Genomic DNA, 14,722 nt, shown 5'->3' with positions numbered 1-14,722 from the left:
TTTGACTGTGGGTTTGAAGTCTGCTTTTTCTCTGCTTTCCTGCAGAAGCTTGTCTTTGGTCAGTTTCACCTACTCACTTACAACACTAATGAGTTGTTTCTCCCCTAGCCCAAGCTGCAACTTCAAAGCGCTGTCTACACAGCTATTTTTAGAATGCTAGTGCCAGCCCCACTAGCCCAAGTCTGTCAACCCATGCTGGAAGGCTCGCTGCCATGGGCTGTGTAGACATACCCTGAATGGCAGTAGAACCACTCTTCAGCCACTGTTGTCACCTCAGCTCTGGAGCAGCTCTGCACAGGGACAGCTTCTCACTTCACAGGGGAGGACGGCTGGCAAATCCACAGGCACCGAATCGCCAATCTAGGTCTGCTAGTCTCTCTCAAAGCTTTGTGCGGCAAGGTACGGAGAGCGCCCACAGAGCTGCCTTCCAGGGTGGGGATACGATCCAAATCCTGCTCATTCGATGTTCAGCAGCATGTGCCCCTTATTACACGTATGAAGACCATGTCCCCAGAGCATCCTTCCCAATATGTTTGTGATGGGGAGGGCAATGTTTTTAATTCTGTGGCTAATTTCTATCAGCATGTGCTGTTGGTTATGCAGCTAGGTCCAGAGTTTCAGAAGTGCTTTCCCTTTTTAATATGGGTGCCGTGTGGCAGTCTCATTTCTGTGCCTACTACTAATGATCTCTCCACACAAATCCTTTTACTTAGACATTTACATACCCACTACAATCTACCTGCATGCTATCAACTGCAGAATTAGAGCCTTGATTTGTAGAGGCCACCAGGTACGTAGAAGGTTAAATTGAAAGATTTATGATCACAGTTAGCTGCATGCACAATATAGGCATAAACACAAGAGAACACATAAAATGCCAGGACATCACCACCAGATACGATGGACGGCCATACAGAGGAGCATACAGATGAGCAATTAATAATGGACATATAGCTGCAAAAAGACTGGGTTAAATCCTAAATCAGGCAAATACATTGCCCAAATAGAGGGACAAATCTTGATCTTCTTACTAAGCAAGCAGCACATCTAATTTAAAAAAGGTCTGTTTGCCCATGAGACGGGAGCAGGGTTTGGTCCAAGAGGTTTAAGGGCCCAGTCTACTCTCACCTTTTTGCAATCCAGCTGCCAACAAATCAAGAATGCTGTGTCACCACCTCTGTGCACTTCAGCTTCAGCTGAGCAAGCAGGAAAAAAACACTGCTTGTACATTTCTGTACAGCTGCCAATGGGGAAAATCTGAGTAATGTCCAACTTTACTGACAGACAATGTTACGAAATTCCTTCACAACACAATTACAACACCAGTGTCCTGACACTCACCATTGTTGCTGCCATGTGTGGCTGTTTTTTTTTCAGTCCAATCTTTGGTAACTCAGTGGATTTGTTCTAGTGTCATTGTGGTGCCACGTGCTCAGCTTCTCGAGTCAACGTCACAGAGGTGAGAGGTACACTGACATTTGAAAATAACACCAGATCGTTGTAAGATCCAGCCCCCTCTGTGGGAAATCTCCCACCTGGTAGGGCTTGAACTGAGAAATCTCAGATTGTCAGAGTCCGGCCTCTTGAGCTAAAGAAAAATCTCCCTCATCAGTCATCAGGCACCCTCTGTGAACCCTCCTGTGGTTACAGGGTATCAACATTAAGCCTGAAAGCAAAAAACCAATAGAGAAAGATGTTAACAAAAGGTATAATTAGAGGGGAAAGAGTTTGTCTTTTGCCAACTACCCCACTACCCATTTGGCTATTTCCAAAGAAAATTACATTTAAAAATTAGAAAAGAAATCAACCGTCTCCACTAAAACATCCCCTTTGTTTCTTTACAAGGTGACTGAGTTCACTTCTTGTTCCTAAGGATGGCTGGAAGATGTCTAGGAAGGCAGAAGGTAATAACAAGGCAGTGACCTCTGTGTTGCTTTATAGATTCACAACAAAGCATCATTATTATCATGATTTTAAAGAATTTTCCGAGGCTCAGAATACAGTTGCTGTAAGGAATAAAAATAAGCATCCCTTTGAGAACAACAGATGGCATCCAAGGTGACTTGTCTCCCAAACAGCTATGTACTTGTTTTCACTTGTTTGAAAATAGCCATCATTTATCCAGGTTTGTTCAGCAGGTCCTTAATGGCATTGCCTCCATCAATGAATAAAAAAAGAATTGATGGCAAAAATAAAATGTAAAACTGCAGGTTTAACTTCTTTTGCCCCTCAGCAAATCTGAACCCTTAAGGGCTGCAAAAAAACCCTGTGAAAATAAAAAGTAACAGCACTCTTGATAAAAACTATGCATTTCAGTGGATTCTAGATTCAAGATAAGGGAACGGTAATGCCTTTGCCACCCCATCCCCCACCACACACGCACTGAGATTGCAGTGTAAAACAAACTTACCTCACTGCACCATCTGGGTAAAAATAAGTTGTGTAGTGTAACCAGCAAAGATGTTAAAAATGGGCATTACTGACACACAAAGAGAAGTGCCACTGCAAATGGCTTGTTACAATGCTTTGTCACTCACTGTAGTCTTATGCTGATTGCAGGACTGGGAAACAGAGCTCCTGGGGTCTATTCTGGACACTGCAAATGACTCTAGGCATTCAATCAAAGGCAAATCCTGACACCTCAATAACAGAGGAGCCCCTGGCAGTGGAACTGAAGGGTTTCCACTGATATGGGAGAGTGGTTAGAAATAAGAGGGTGCTTGCACAGAGCTTGCACTCCCTATGGGTTGTAGTAAGAAGAGAGCCTGAGACATAAGCCCTTGTATCAGAGGCCTGGTATGAGGCAGGACCTGCTCACAGAATCTGTCAAGAACATGGCTGATATTGCAGAAATACACATTCCTAAGAAGTGCTAGTCACAGAGTGCTCAAGCAAACACATCCCAATGTCAAGTGGTACATCCGGATATCAAGGACAGTACAAAAACATTCCCCAAGGATAACGAGAACATAGTGACCCCTCCTAAAAGATAAGGTCAGGATGACAGTATTTAATAGAGATGTTTTAATTCAACCAACATGTATAAGATGGGTGATAACTAGTGACATCAGGGGGCTGTAACTATGTCAAAGGGGCAGTACTAATTTGTTTGTATCGGGGTATAAAGATGTATCTCAGAAGGAGTATATTTGTCTGGCCTTAGGGAGGAATGGAACATCCCGCCATTCACTAGAGAGTGGCCTGGTAGAATCTGTGGGATACTAGTACAGTACCATGCTTTGTCGAAAATAAATCTGGCTCGGTGCCTTCGTCCCTTAATGGATCTTGTGGTCATTGGGTGGTTCGCTCGAGGTCTGCCGTGCCAGCTGTGTGTGCAGGACTGGGGCGGCACACAAAGGGAACACACACACAGCCAAACATCTATCAACATCTAACCACATGGGTAGTATAGAGCTTTGCTACACACGGACTTTCTGCACAGCAAGGGAGAACTACGGGACAGGACCAAAGGATTCTGCCCACACACTGCGGAGAAATGAGCTGCGGAGGCTACTTGAACCATTGAACTATGTGACCCAAGAACTATGTGATCCAGAAAAGGGCACAGGGGTACACAGAGTACAGGGATCCCCAGGGTTCACCAAAAGCTAGTCACAATGATAGCCTGTGTCACACTGGATATCATAACCACTGAGAGAGAGATACGTATGGAAAATATGTGAGGAATTATGGATTTATGCTGAAAATTCTGTCCTCTACATCTGTAGTTAAAGGCAGGCCAATCAAAGGAAGCATGTCTTGATACACACTCCTCCAAGACTGGGGATGGGAGGTACTGATCTCCTGGGTGGATGATTGTATATTGTATGTTATTTAGTAGGAGTCTACTTGCATTCTAAATCGTTGTAATGGAGAGCTGGTGGAGGCAACAGTAACCAGTGTCAGGCAGTAAACAGTGTCAGGCAGTCCGTATTTTGAGGTGAACATTAACAGTCTGTTTGGGTATACACCGCTTCCTCGATATAACGCCACCCGATATAACACGGTAAAGCAGTACTCTGGGGGGGGGGGGTGGGGCTGCACACTCCGGTGGATCAAAGCAAGTTCAATATAACATGATTTCACCTATAACGCAGTAAGTTTTTTTGGCTACCAAGGACAGCGTTATATCGAGGTAGAGTTGTATTAGAGGGTGCAGAAAGACAAAGTATTCTTTCAATCTGTGAGGACAAGCTGGTAGTGGGCCTGAGAAAGTATTTCAACCAAACTGGTTGAGAAAGCTGGAGGAAGAAGCTGGGGTAAGCTATCTTGTAGGCGATAGGGCATGCCTTGTTAGTTAAGTTTAATATTTAGAAAGCATGTCATGATGTTGTTTTATATGTAACAATTTGTTCCCTTCTCTTACAATGGTTTTTATATGAATCACTGTTCTTCCTTAAATACATTTCCTTTTGTTTTATATTGAGCTCCAGTGCTGTGTGTGATACAGGATGGGTGGTCTAAGGTTAAACTGGGATACACTGTTCCTTTGGGAGCAGAGGATCTGACATTTCTGTGGGTATCCAGTTATCGGGGGCTTTTTACCACATGGGGACACTTTGAAGGGACTTGGGAGCTGGGATGCACCTGGGTACATCTTTTGTTCAACCTGCAGGACAAAGACAGGGCTGGTGTAGCCCAGAGCACAGTGCATGAGTAGCTGACAGGCTGGTTCTGTTAGGGAGCTAAGACCCAGCTAGTACAGGCAAGACTCCCTTATACTGGAGACAGAAAATAATAAGATGATTCACGGTGCTGGGTGCCCCAAGAAGTGTCACAAGCTGCAGCAGCCTTTGTGCTATGCCTACTGGAGAAGTATTCCTTCCCCTAACTCCTCCTGAGCATCTGCTCAGTGCCAGGTCCAGCCAAATTACTAATGCTGCCTTATAGGGTTTGACCCTCAGCCTCTCTGTACCTCAACTTTCCCATATGTAAAGCACATATAGCAGTACTAAGCTCCTTACCTGACAGGAGGCAATGAGTATTAATTCTGATGAATCACTCTGATACCCTTGGATTGAGGCACTACTGTACATCGGTGCACAGTACCCTTCTTGAGTACCCAGGGAACAGACTAGTGACCAGTTATTGTGCACCTGAAACTTTGCACTGATCTTGCATTCACTGCTTAGAAAAAATTGCCTTGGAAGTTAACTCTAGTTAACAGTAGTGATCTGAGTACAATTTGCTAGCTAGATTGGGCCTAAATCTCTTAGTAGATTCAAAAGAGTTCAGTACTATTCACTGTGCTTTAATTTTAATTCTTTAATTCTTAGTTCATGCCAGTACAGATTGATAAGGGCTGAAGTCCTATGAGAAGAGGTTTACTGTTGCAGCCCAGAGACAGAAGTAACAGAAATCGCTTGAGAAAGTCTGCTTTTACGAGCTCTTCACTTTTGAAGACCAGAGAGGTTCAAAATGTCTCAAATTACAATGGATTTAAGATCTCTAGATTTTGGATACTTTTCTGATCCAAAAATCTGAACCACTGGAGTTTTATTATTCACTAAAATAAATTATAAATAATTAACTTGGCTGATTCTGATTGTGAAAAACCAGCAAGATCAGAGAATATGTAAATTATACCTGTATTCCTACACTGAACCCAGCTTAAATCAAAATGTGCATTACAGGAAAGCTTTTCATCTCCTGGATGTAAGCATGAAGCACAACAAGGGTGAATGACGACTCCTGTGGTATCTTTGATGTGGGACTTTTGTTCTGGGAAAATCTTTCACACGGTGGGTTTCAAGCCTTGCATGTAAATTCATTTACCTTTCACTTCTTTTCCCCACTTCTATATTTCTGACCATGTTTTTCTTTTATTTGATGCACTGAAATGACACAGTTAATCATCTTGATCTATTTAAAGGATGACCACTTGTCGGCCATTTGTGCCCAGAGTTTGCACAGATGTGCACAGCTGGAAGGTATAAGAAACCATGTAGATTTGATTGTTTTTCTTGTTTGAGGATTTCCCCAGTGGGGCACAATCACGGTCCTTTCCTCTGACCTCAGGGAATGCCACGTTTGCATCTTAGTGAGTGCCAGCAAAGTGAAAGATCTCAGGGATAGAAACAGCCACGGCCGTCCTTTCCCTTTTACACGAGACAGTCAAACTGGCCAGGTGCACAGGGAAGGTCATGCTGCACTGATTAAATCTTACAGCAGTAGGTAAGGTCTCCCTGCCCAAATATGGAACAGTGGCTGAAAGCCACAACCAGGCTCCACGTAGGTGGGCTCTGCTGTGACACTTCTTTCCACGAGTTCCCTAAACAGTTAGTCACCGTCCACAACTTCGCCAACTGGAGGTCACTGCTTATTGCATTATGCTCCAGCAGTATTCTTCTATGCATGCCCTCCACATTCCTGATGAATTGCAGAAGATCCCTCCACTTTATAGTCTTTAACTCTGATGGTCCCATACCATGGGTGTCACCCTTCAGGCCAAAGTTGGGGGCAGATGACTGTTATTTTCCTCCATCGTCGGCCAGAGTCTTGCTACTGAATGATGTAAGACATCTTTCAGTGGCATGAGTGCACTGCCCTGGCAGCAATCTCCATCATCATGAACCAGGGAAAGCCTCAAACATGCACGAGAATCCAACCTGAGTCTGGCACAAACCATGCTCAGCACCACCATGAGGCCACTAGGTAAGCCTCAACATCTGAGTCAGTTTAATCTTTGCATTTCATGTGCTATTTGCTTTCTGAGGAAGGGGTAGGCAGAAGAGGGAGTATAGCAGGAGAAATTTCCTTTCCTTTAACAAATTGTTAAAGTGAGTAGAAAAAAATAACTGTGTTTTACTGATATTAAGATGTATTTTGCTGATAAGTTTCCATACTTCACACAATGCCTCCTTCTCCCCCAAAATGTTATACTTGAAATATTAGCATTCAGATTCATCTGTCAGAATGATTGTTGATGTACTAGAGGAGGGCTGCATTATCATCTGCTCTGCAGTTTGCCTCAGAGCAATCTCGATTCAGAGATTTACATAACCAAAGATTATGACATCCTTTCCAGCCCTTTTGATACGTCTGTCAGCAAGATGTCAGTGGAGTCAGATTAATTCCAGCTAGATTCTTTCCTGATAACCAAAAATAGCTGTGAGGCATGAAGCAGTCATTTCGACAAGCAGAAAGTTTGTTTTCCAAAAAAACTTGACAAATTATGTGAAACAGAATGTGTGTGTGTGCATGCGCGCGCGCACACACACATACAGTAAAAACAATGTGTTGTTTCATTTCCCTGGAGACCCAACATAAACTGGTTTCAAAGGAAAATCCGACTACTGTTATGAATCTTTAAAAAGAGATTAAAAATACACGAACATTTTACCCCTTTTATATTTTATTGCCAGTCCCTGCATCATGATACCAGAAATGAAGAGTGAACTACAGCAGGTGGTTATATGCCACAAATCTGGGGTATGGTCTCATGGGACATGGGCCCAATTGGTGCTAAGATGGAAGTCCTGTAAAACAAAACTCCAGGTGCTATGGGAAGCAGTGTTGGAGATTCAGGTGGTGACATTCTCTGGCTTTGTCTACCACTGACCTTTATCTCTTAAAATTTTCCACCCTGCCAACCACTGATTCTGCAAGACAGTGGAAACAGTGGTTGGGGCATTAGCACAGATACTGTGCCTGGTGGCTATCAGTATTTTCACCATCATGTTTTCTAAACACTGCTCACAACAGGTCTGGATGTCACAGTTGTTAAAAACACCTGCACTTTGTCTACACTAAGGTTCCACTATTGCTGTCACCACTAGGGGAACTAAACTGGGTGGGACATTGCAGAAAAAAAGAACAATGTAGCAAAAATAAGACGTAAGGGATAATATCAAGGATCTGACTAAGTCATTACAGGATGATTACTTACAAAGATTTTATAGTTCAAAAGCACAAAGACAAAAGGCCAGGGGAAAGTCTCTAACACCCAAGCAATGAGATCAGACTGATAAGTGCAACACTTGTTAGTTCTTTTGGGGGCAGTGGAGGAAAATGTTAGGCATTTTTATTTTTATATCAATTATATATACCAGTGATAGATATTTATTATATATAGCCAGTTTCAGTGGATTGGGGAGGGGGGGATGTTATTCACAGTTGCTGAAGAGGTGGAAAGGATTTATTAGAGTAAAAGAGGGGGGTTGATAAAGAGAGAAGGAAACAGAATAGGAGATAGGTAGAATGGGAGAGAAGAGGAAGAGAACAAAGGCAAAATCACAATGCTCAGGAGAGTGAGGTTAAGCAGCTTAGTGGTAATGGGTAGGAGATAAAGGGGACAAACAAATAATTGGCAATACAGCAAATGAACAACTATAAACATAATCTCCTAAATCCAAGGTTCAGAGGTGAGCAAATGATGTCAGGTGAGGGTGAAGTTAGTTTCCTCTAAGCTCTTGTTCCTTCCTTAAACTGTCTCTGACTGATGGGAACCCTGGGGAAGGCAGGAAGGCCCCGTAGTGGCTCAGCCTTGGGCACAGAGATGTGATTTACATAAACATGAACCAGAGGGTGAGTTTGGCCTATAAAGTTGGTGGGCTTGGCATTCATTATCCACCATGCTGCTCCATTCTAAGTATTCTAGATGTTTCTGGATCTCTGTTGTGAAGGCCATGTATTGTGTTTGTCCTGTCACCTCAAATTGTAAGCAGTGATTAATTAACAATGACACATGACTATTCCTATTAATATGCACCTTATCTACCCATCTCATTTACTTCTTTATATGTAAACATATCACCCTCCAGGGTCAATTTTGTCTTCATAGAACCCGGCGTCTACAAGGGCCTCAGTTAAGTATTCTCTCAACCATGCCTGCCCTCTGTATACAATAACTATTGTCATTACCAATCATTCTTTAGCTGAACTGTCAGCTTTAAATCTTCCTCCATAATTTTAAAGCTTTTTTCTCCAATGTACCAGCACCTGACACTCTGTCATGTGTACAGATGAAAGACAAAGGGAGCTGACTGATATTATATATTGCCACTCAGCTGGGGCTGGGAGGTTGCCGACTAGCCAAATTCTCCAAAATTTTTGAGCAGATGCTGTGGATATTCCAGTGATTACTTCAATTTCACACACCCCCTATCTACACTGACAGTTAGTTTTGACAGTCTGCTCTTCTCTCCTCAGCTCTCATGTCAACTCCAGACATATAATAGCTGGGTTAGAGCTTAAACAATAGTGATTAGATCTGGGAGAGGAGGAAGTATAGTGGCAATAAAAATTAAGATGCTTCAGTAACCCTTCAAAATCTGGGCACTTCACCTGAAGGCAACTTTACTCAAACTCATTCTGCAAAGATAAAATTTCTCAGAGTGAGCAAGGTAATTTTTAAGGGTGACTTTTGGCATTTAGTTCTTCTAGTCATGCTAAAGACCCTGTGATTTCTTTGGAGCAGCTGGCCAGCCTACACAGTCTTCATAGAACTCATTAAAAAGTTTCTCTTGTCACATAAGCATTGTGGCCACCTCTCAGGCCTAATGGAGATAGTATATATAACATTTGTTGTAATTGCGAAACATGAGGATGCAGCATAGCCTTTGATGCAAGTTATTGAGATAAACATGAGATGTTTAGTGGTTGTGAAAAGTATTTTAAACAAAATAGGATGAGGGAAGCAGTTTACTTTATTGGCTCTTGATCTCACAAGAGAATAACCCTTCATACCTAACATGGACAGAGTTGAGAAGTTGGGAGACCCAATAAACAAGTAATATGGCCATTTTCCCAAACAGGTTCAAACTACAATATTATGAGAAAATGTTTGTAAGGGGTACTGTTAAAGTTTAATCATAAATACCTAGGATTAAATTTTCAAAAGCACCTAAGTGACTTTGCAGAAAAAGTCTAATTTTCAAAAGTAACTTAAGAGCCTTGAGGTCTGTCTGAAGACAGACATTTTACCGTATAACTAGCTCAGTTAAGGGGGTGATTTTTTTTTTTACCAACATAGTTATAACAGTACAACCTCTAGTGTGGATACAGTAATACCAGTATAAAATACTTATATCAGCACATCTTATTCTCTTTCCTTTGTAGGAATTACTATGTTGATATAAAATATTCATATGCTAGTATGTGTCTGTCCACACTAAGGGGGCCGTACCTCTCTAACTATACCAGTATAGTTAAAGTGGTACAACTTTTGTGTGTAGTCAAGCCCTTTGTCAGTGAATCCTAGGATCCTACGTGCCTAAGGGCCAGATTTCTCAAGATATTAGGCACCTAACTCTTACCTGCCTACTGTATTTTCTACTGTATTTTCCACTCCATGCATCTGATGAAGTGGTTTTAGCCCACGAAAGCTTACGCCCAAATAAATTTGTGAGTCTCTAAGGTGCCACAAGGACTCCTCATTGTTTTAACTCTTACGGATATTAATGGGAGTTAGGTGCCTAAATATCTTTAAAAGTGACTTAGGGCCAGATTCTTAAAGATGGGACTTGACAATTTTACACCTTATTTTAAAAGTCTAAAGTGTATGCGAAAGTCTGGCTGAGCTACAGAGTGCAGGTTACAACATAGAGGAGGGTCAGAAGACAAGAAAGGATCTGTTATGGTACAGCTCCTAGAATGTAGCAACCCAGGGAATGTCAAGTCCATATATTAACTTGAAAAGTCTCCTAGTTGCTTATAAAACAGAGTGAAATGCAGAATGTCCCCTACTATGATCAAACTGGCTTAGCACAGGTAACCCCAAGTGAGTACTTTGCAGAAAACACTTAGCATCAGATTCTGCCATCTTTATTCATGCTGAGTAGGACATGCTGTGAGCAAGGCTGGAAAAATCTGGCCCTGTGTAAGCAATGCTTTTCTCCACAGTTGGAAAATAGCATGGATGAAATACATTTTTGCCATCTGTTAAATAATTCATACAAACAAGAACTGCAGATGTACTTTTTTCCAGAAACATTGGCTGCACTTTCAACAGATTTAACAGTAACCTCTGCATTCCCCACATTTTCAGTTAGGTTTTGTGGATATACAGTAGAATAGAATTCAATTTTCAGAAAAGTTCAACAGATGGCATTTTATATAAAAGTGGAGGTATTTAAAAAGTGTTTGACAAATGGTAGATATGTCTGTCAGCCTTCTCCTGTGCTATTAATTTAACATAAAGACAGGAGTTTGTCTTCACACTTTCTCTCTCTCCAAAGCTCCTCTGCAGGTGCACCGCAGGAATTATGGTCTACTGGGTATCAGACTAAGGGAGTGACCCACTCCCCACTGAAGGATTGTCCCGTCAGGAGTAATACTGCTCCAAGAAACTTTAGCTCCTGTGTTGTTTCATTTTCAGCTGCTACTGCTGACCAGTACAGATTTTGGCACCATGGCTCTATAAGGGCAAGTAGAAAGGGCAAATGGCCAGCACAGAGCAGGCAGGCTTCCATATAGCCACCTTTGGTAATCTAGAGGTGCCCAGCCCTGCTCTAGTGGTTAGGTGCTAACTTAGGCCTGGTCTACACTAGGGGGGGATTGACCTAAAATACGCAACTTCAGCTACGAGAATAGCCTAGCTGAAGTCGACGTATCTTAGGTCGACTTACCTCGCATCCTCATGGAGCGAGGTCAACTGTTGACTTCGCTTCTGCCTCTCACTGAGATGGAGTACAGGAGTCAACGGCAGAGCGATTGGGGATTGATCACTACCCACCAATGTGGTAGGTAGTGTAGATGTACCCTTAGGAGACCTGGGTTCAATTCCCTGCTCCACTTCCTGTGTGCCCTCCAAGTCCTTTAAGGCTTGTCTACATGGTGGTTTAATTCAAGGGGAGTAATTCTAGTGCACCAAGGGTGCCACACACTAACTGAGCCATGTGAACCCTCCTGGGACACATTAAAAGTTCTCTAGTGCACATTAATGTAGTCCTGTTTCCAAGAATACCACATTATCATGGAGTAGGAAAACTTTTAGTCCACATGGGACAATTAGTTCACAATATGCCAGTGTGCACTAGAATTTACCACCCTCTGGTGCACTGTGTAGGCAAGCCCTTGACCTGTGTCTCCATTCCCCATCTGTAAATTGAGGATAACAATAGGAGTGCTAGATGGATAAATACATGAAAGGTAGCAAGGTGCACAGATACTATGGTGAAGAGAGCCATCTAAGATAGATCTCCAGGATCTATGGGGTTGGACAGCAGCATCCTACAATGCCCAAAGCCCTTCCTATTTGAAAGCATGATTCATTGGAGACTTCATGAGGTATTTTCCTGGCCCTCTTCCATGAATTTTTGGAAAATATTCTAGCCCTGTGTTTTTGTTAAACACTTTAAGACTCTCCATTCACAGGCACTGCAGCAGAATAGTATTATTGTTTATACAGTCCAGGACATCTGCAAAAAAGTATGCTTCTAAAATCACATTTACCTTCAAACAACTTTTTACTCAGTATCCATTCCTGCTCTGACTGAAGTCAGTCGTCATTAGTGGTAGCAAAGTTGGAAGCTCTACATAAATATTCTCTGAAACTGAAAGTGTAAAAGACTACAGCTAGGTAGCACAATGATGGGTGCCATAAAAACATCTACTAAAAACAGAAATCTCTTTTACTTTCAAGATCTTAAATTCATTTTCTCTTCTTTTTAGGAATCCCTTTCTAACAGTAAAACCCTCTAAAGAAACAAGTGCCCAGAACAATAAACCATGTCAATGTCTTCATAATGAAAAATCCATAATTTTTGGTTTGGTTGTTATGGAGTTAAGGTTTACTTATAGGCTTTGGTTTACTCCAAAACAAGAGCTTTGTAAGCAGTCTGCTTTCCCAAGAGGAATAGGGGAAATTCTGCCTTTTAGTACCGATTAGTGAGGAATCAAAGCCAGTTTCACACTCCAAAGCATTAGCCGCAGATTGGTCCCAGCGCTCTCTGACCTGCAATCCAGGGTTCAAACAGAGCTTCAGACAGAGAGACAGACAGAGACTATTCTTCATCTCCCTTATAGTGGTGACATTTAAAAATTTTAGAATCTTTCAAAAGGAAAGATTCTATCAGTCTGAGACATATTGTGTGTCTTAAAAATGGACAAAACCTTTGGAGTCAATGCCTTTCAAAGACACCTTACAACTGCATCCACTCTACAGTGGGTTTACAGAAGTTGTAATTCTGTTGGCCCCAATTCTGGGCCAAAGTCAAGCCCATTCTGCCACTCAGGTAATTGAAAGGGGGCAGAACTGAAAAAGATGCCCTGCCAGTGACACATGTGGTGCAGGGGCAGCACGGGTGACCCTACATCCTCTTCTGCCCTGCATCCATGGCTAAGGAGTATGTCAGGGTAGAGGCAGAGAAGGAGTGAGCTGGGAAGAGAAGTGAGCAGACTGTAACATGGTCACAGTAATGAGAATGGAAGATGGTTTTAAATGCCTCACATGTGATGGAATGAATGGGCGACAGGCACAGAAAGGGCAGGCTGAAATTAATGAGATTTATCCAAATCTATGCTTCTTGAAAGTACAAGAGGGCTGATTCTCTACTCACACTGGTGTAAATCAGGAGTATCTCTACCAAATTCAATGTATCACTGGTGTAAGTGCAAGGAGTACCTGTCCCACTGTGCAGCACACACTGAGAAACCTCTACTTGCACAATCAGAGCAGCAGCAGCTGATTTTTCAGGTGTCACAAATCAGAGAAACTGCACCTGTAGTCCCCCTTTATGGTCCAACAAGGGCATCCACTAAACTTCTGGCTCCCCAGCCATCCCCTCTTTTGAGCATAGACACCTCTCTCCACCTTCAGACTGGAATATTTCCAGACTGCTCAGCTTCCTGCCTATACTGTGAATTCCCCAGCAAAGTCAGACTGCCTCAGCAGGTCTGCTTTACATTTCTCCTCAGAGACACTGAACAGTGTAATTGGCCAAGTTAAGTTATCACACAGCTCTCCCAAAGCAACCCCATTTATTCTTATGGTAAAAGCATTACAGAGTTCACAACTGCTTTTTATCAGAACAAAACACTCCAAAATCAGGCCATGAATAGATAATCAGACAGACAATGGGTTTCCTGATAAGTAGCAACTTCAGAAGGACAGATCCAGAGTTTGGTAATGCACATTCCCTAGAAATCCTTCTTAACTTTGTTTGTCTAGCACATTGTTTCAAAAAGTTCTTTGAAGTTCACATTTCCCAGAATTTATATTAGCCATGTCTCCTCCTTAAAGACGTTATAAACCATACCATACATAAACATTGCATTCTGGATACAGTGAATCATAAAATACTTAAACTGAATTCAGTAAGGGTTGTCCAGGATATTGTGGGAAATTGCCAAATCTTTCACATGAGGTACGAAATGATAATTCATGAAGTAAGTGTGAAACTGCAATTCAGTTCTTTGTGTAAAGATGGGATATGGCCAAAAGCTAGGCCTTTAGGATTAGGTTGAGTGTTTACTTTTACACCTGATACAATCTCTGTCATGGGGCTATATCCTGTCTAGCTGGGTGATCATGGAATTAGGTCTTTTCCAACTCCAACAATTTTGATCCTACATTGTATATTTTCTGAGATCTCTGCTGAGACAGTTACATTTACACAAAATTCTCTTCTCTTGCTTCTCTGATTCATCACATTTTCACATTATTTGGCTATGTCTATACTACATGCTTCTTTCAGCAGCATATAGAGTATGTACTCAAGTAGCCCCCCAGCTTGGGTTTAAGTGGCAGTGTGGCACAGCTTGGCGACATGCCTGGAAGGCA

The sequence above is a fragment of the Mauremys reevesii genome, linkage group 8 (assembly GCF_016161935.1).
Source record: "Mauremys reevesii isolate NIE-2019 linkage group 8, ASM1616193v1, whole genome shotgun sequence".
In the NCBI taxonomy this organism is placed as follows: domain Eukaryota; kingdom Metazoa; phylum Chordata; order Testudines; family Geoemydidae; genus Mauremys; species Mauremys reevesii.
This window is presented reverse-complemented; position numbering follows the sequence as displayed.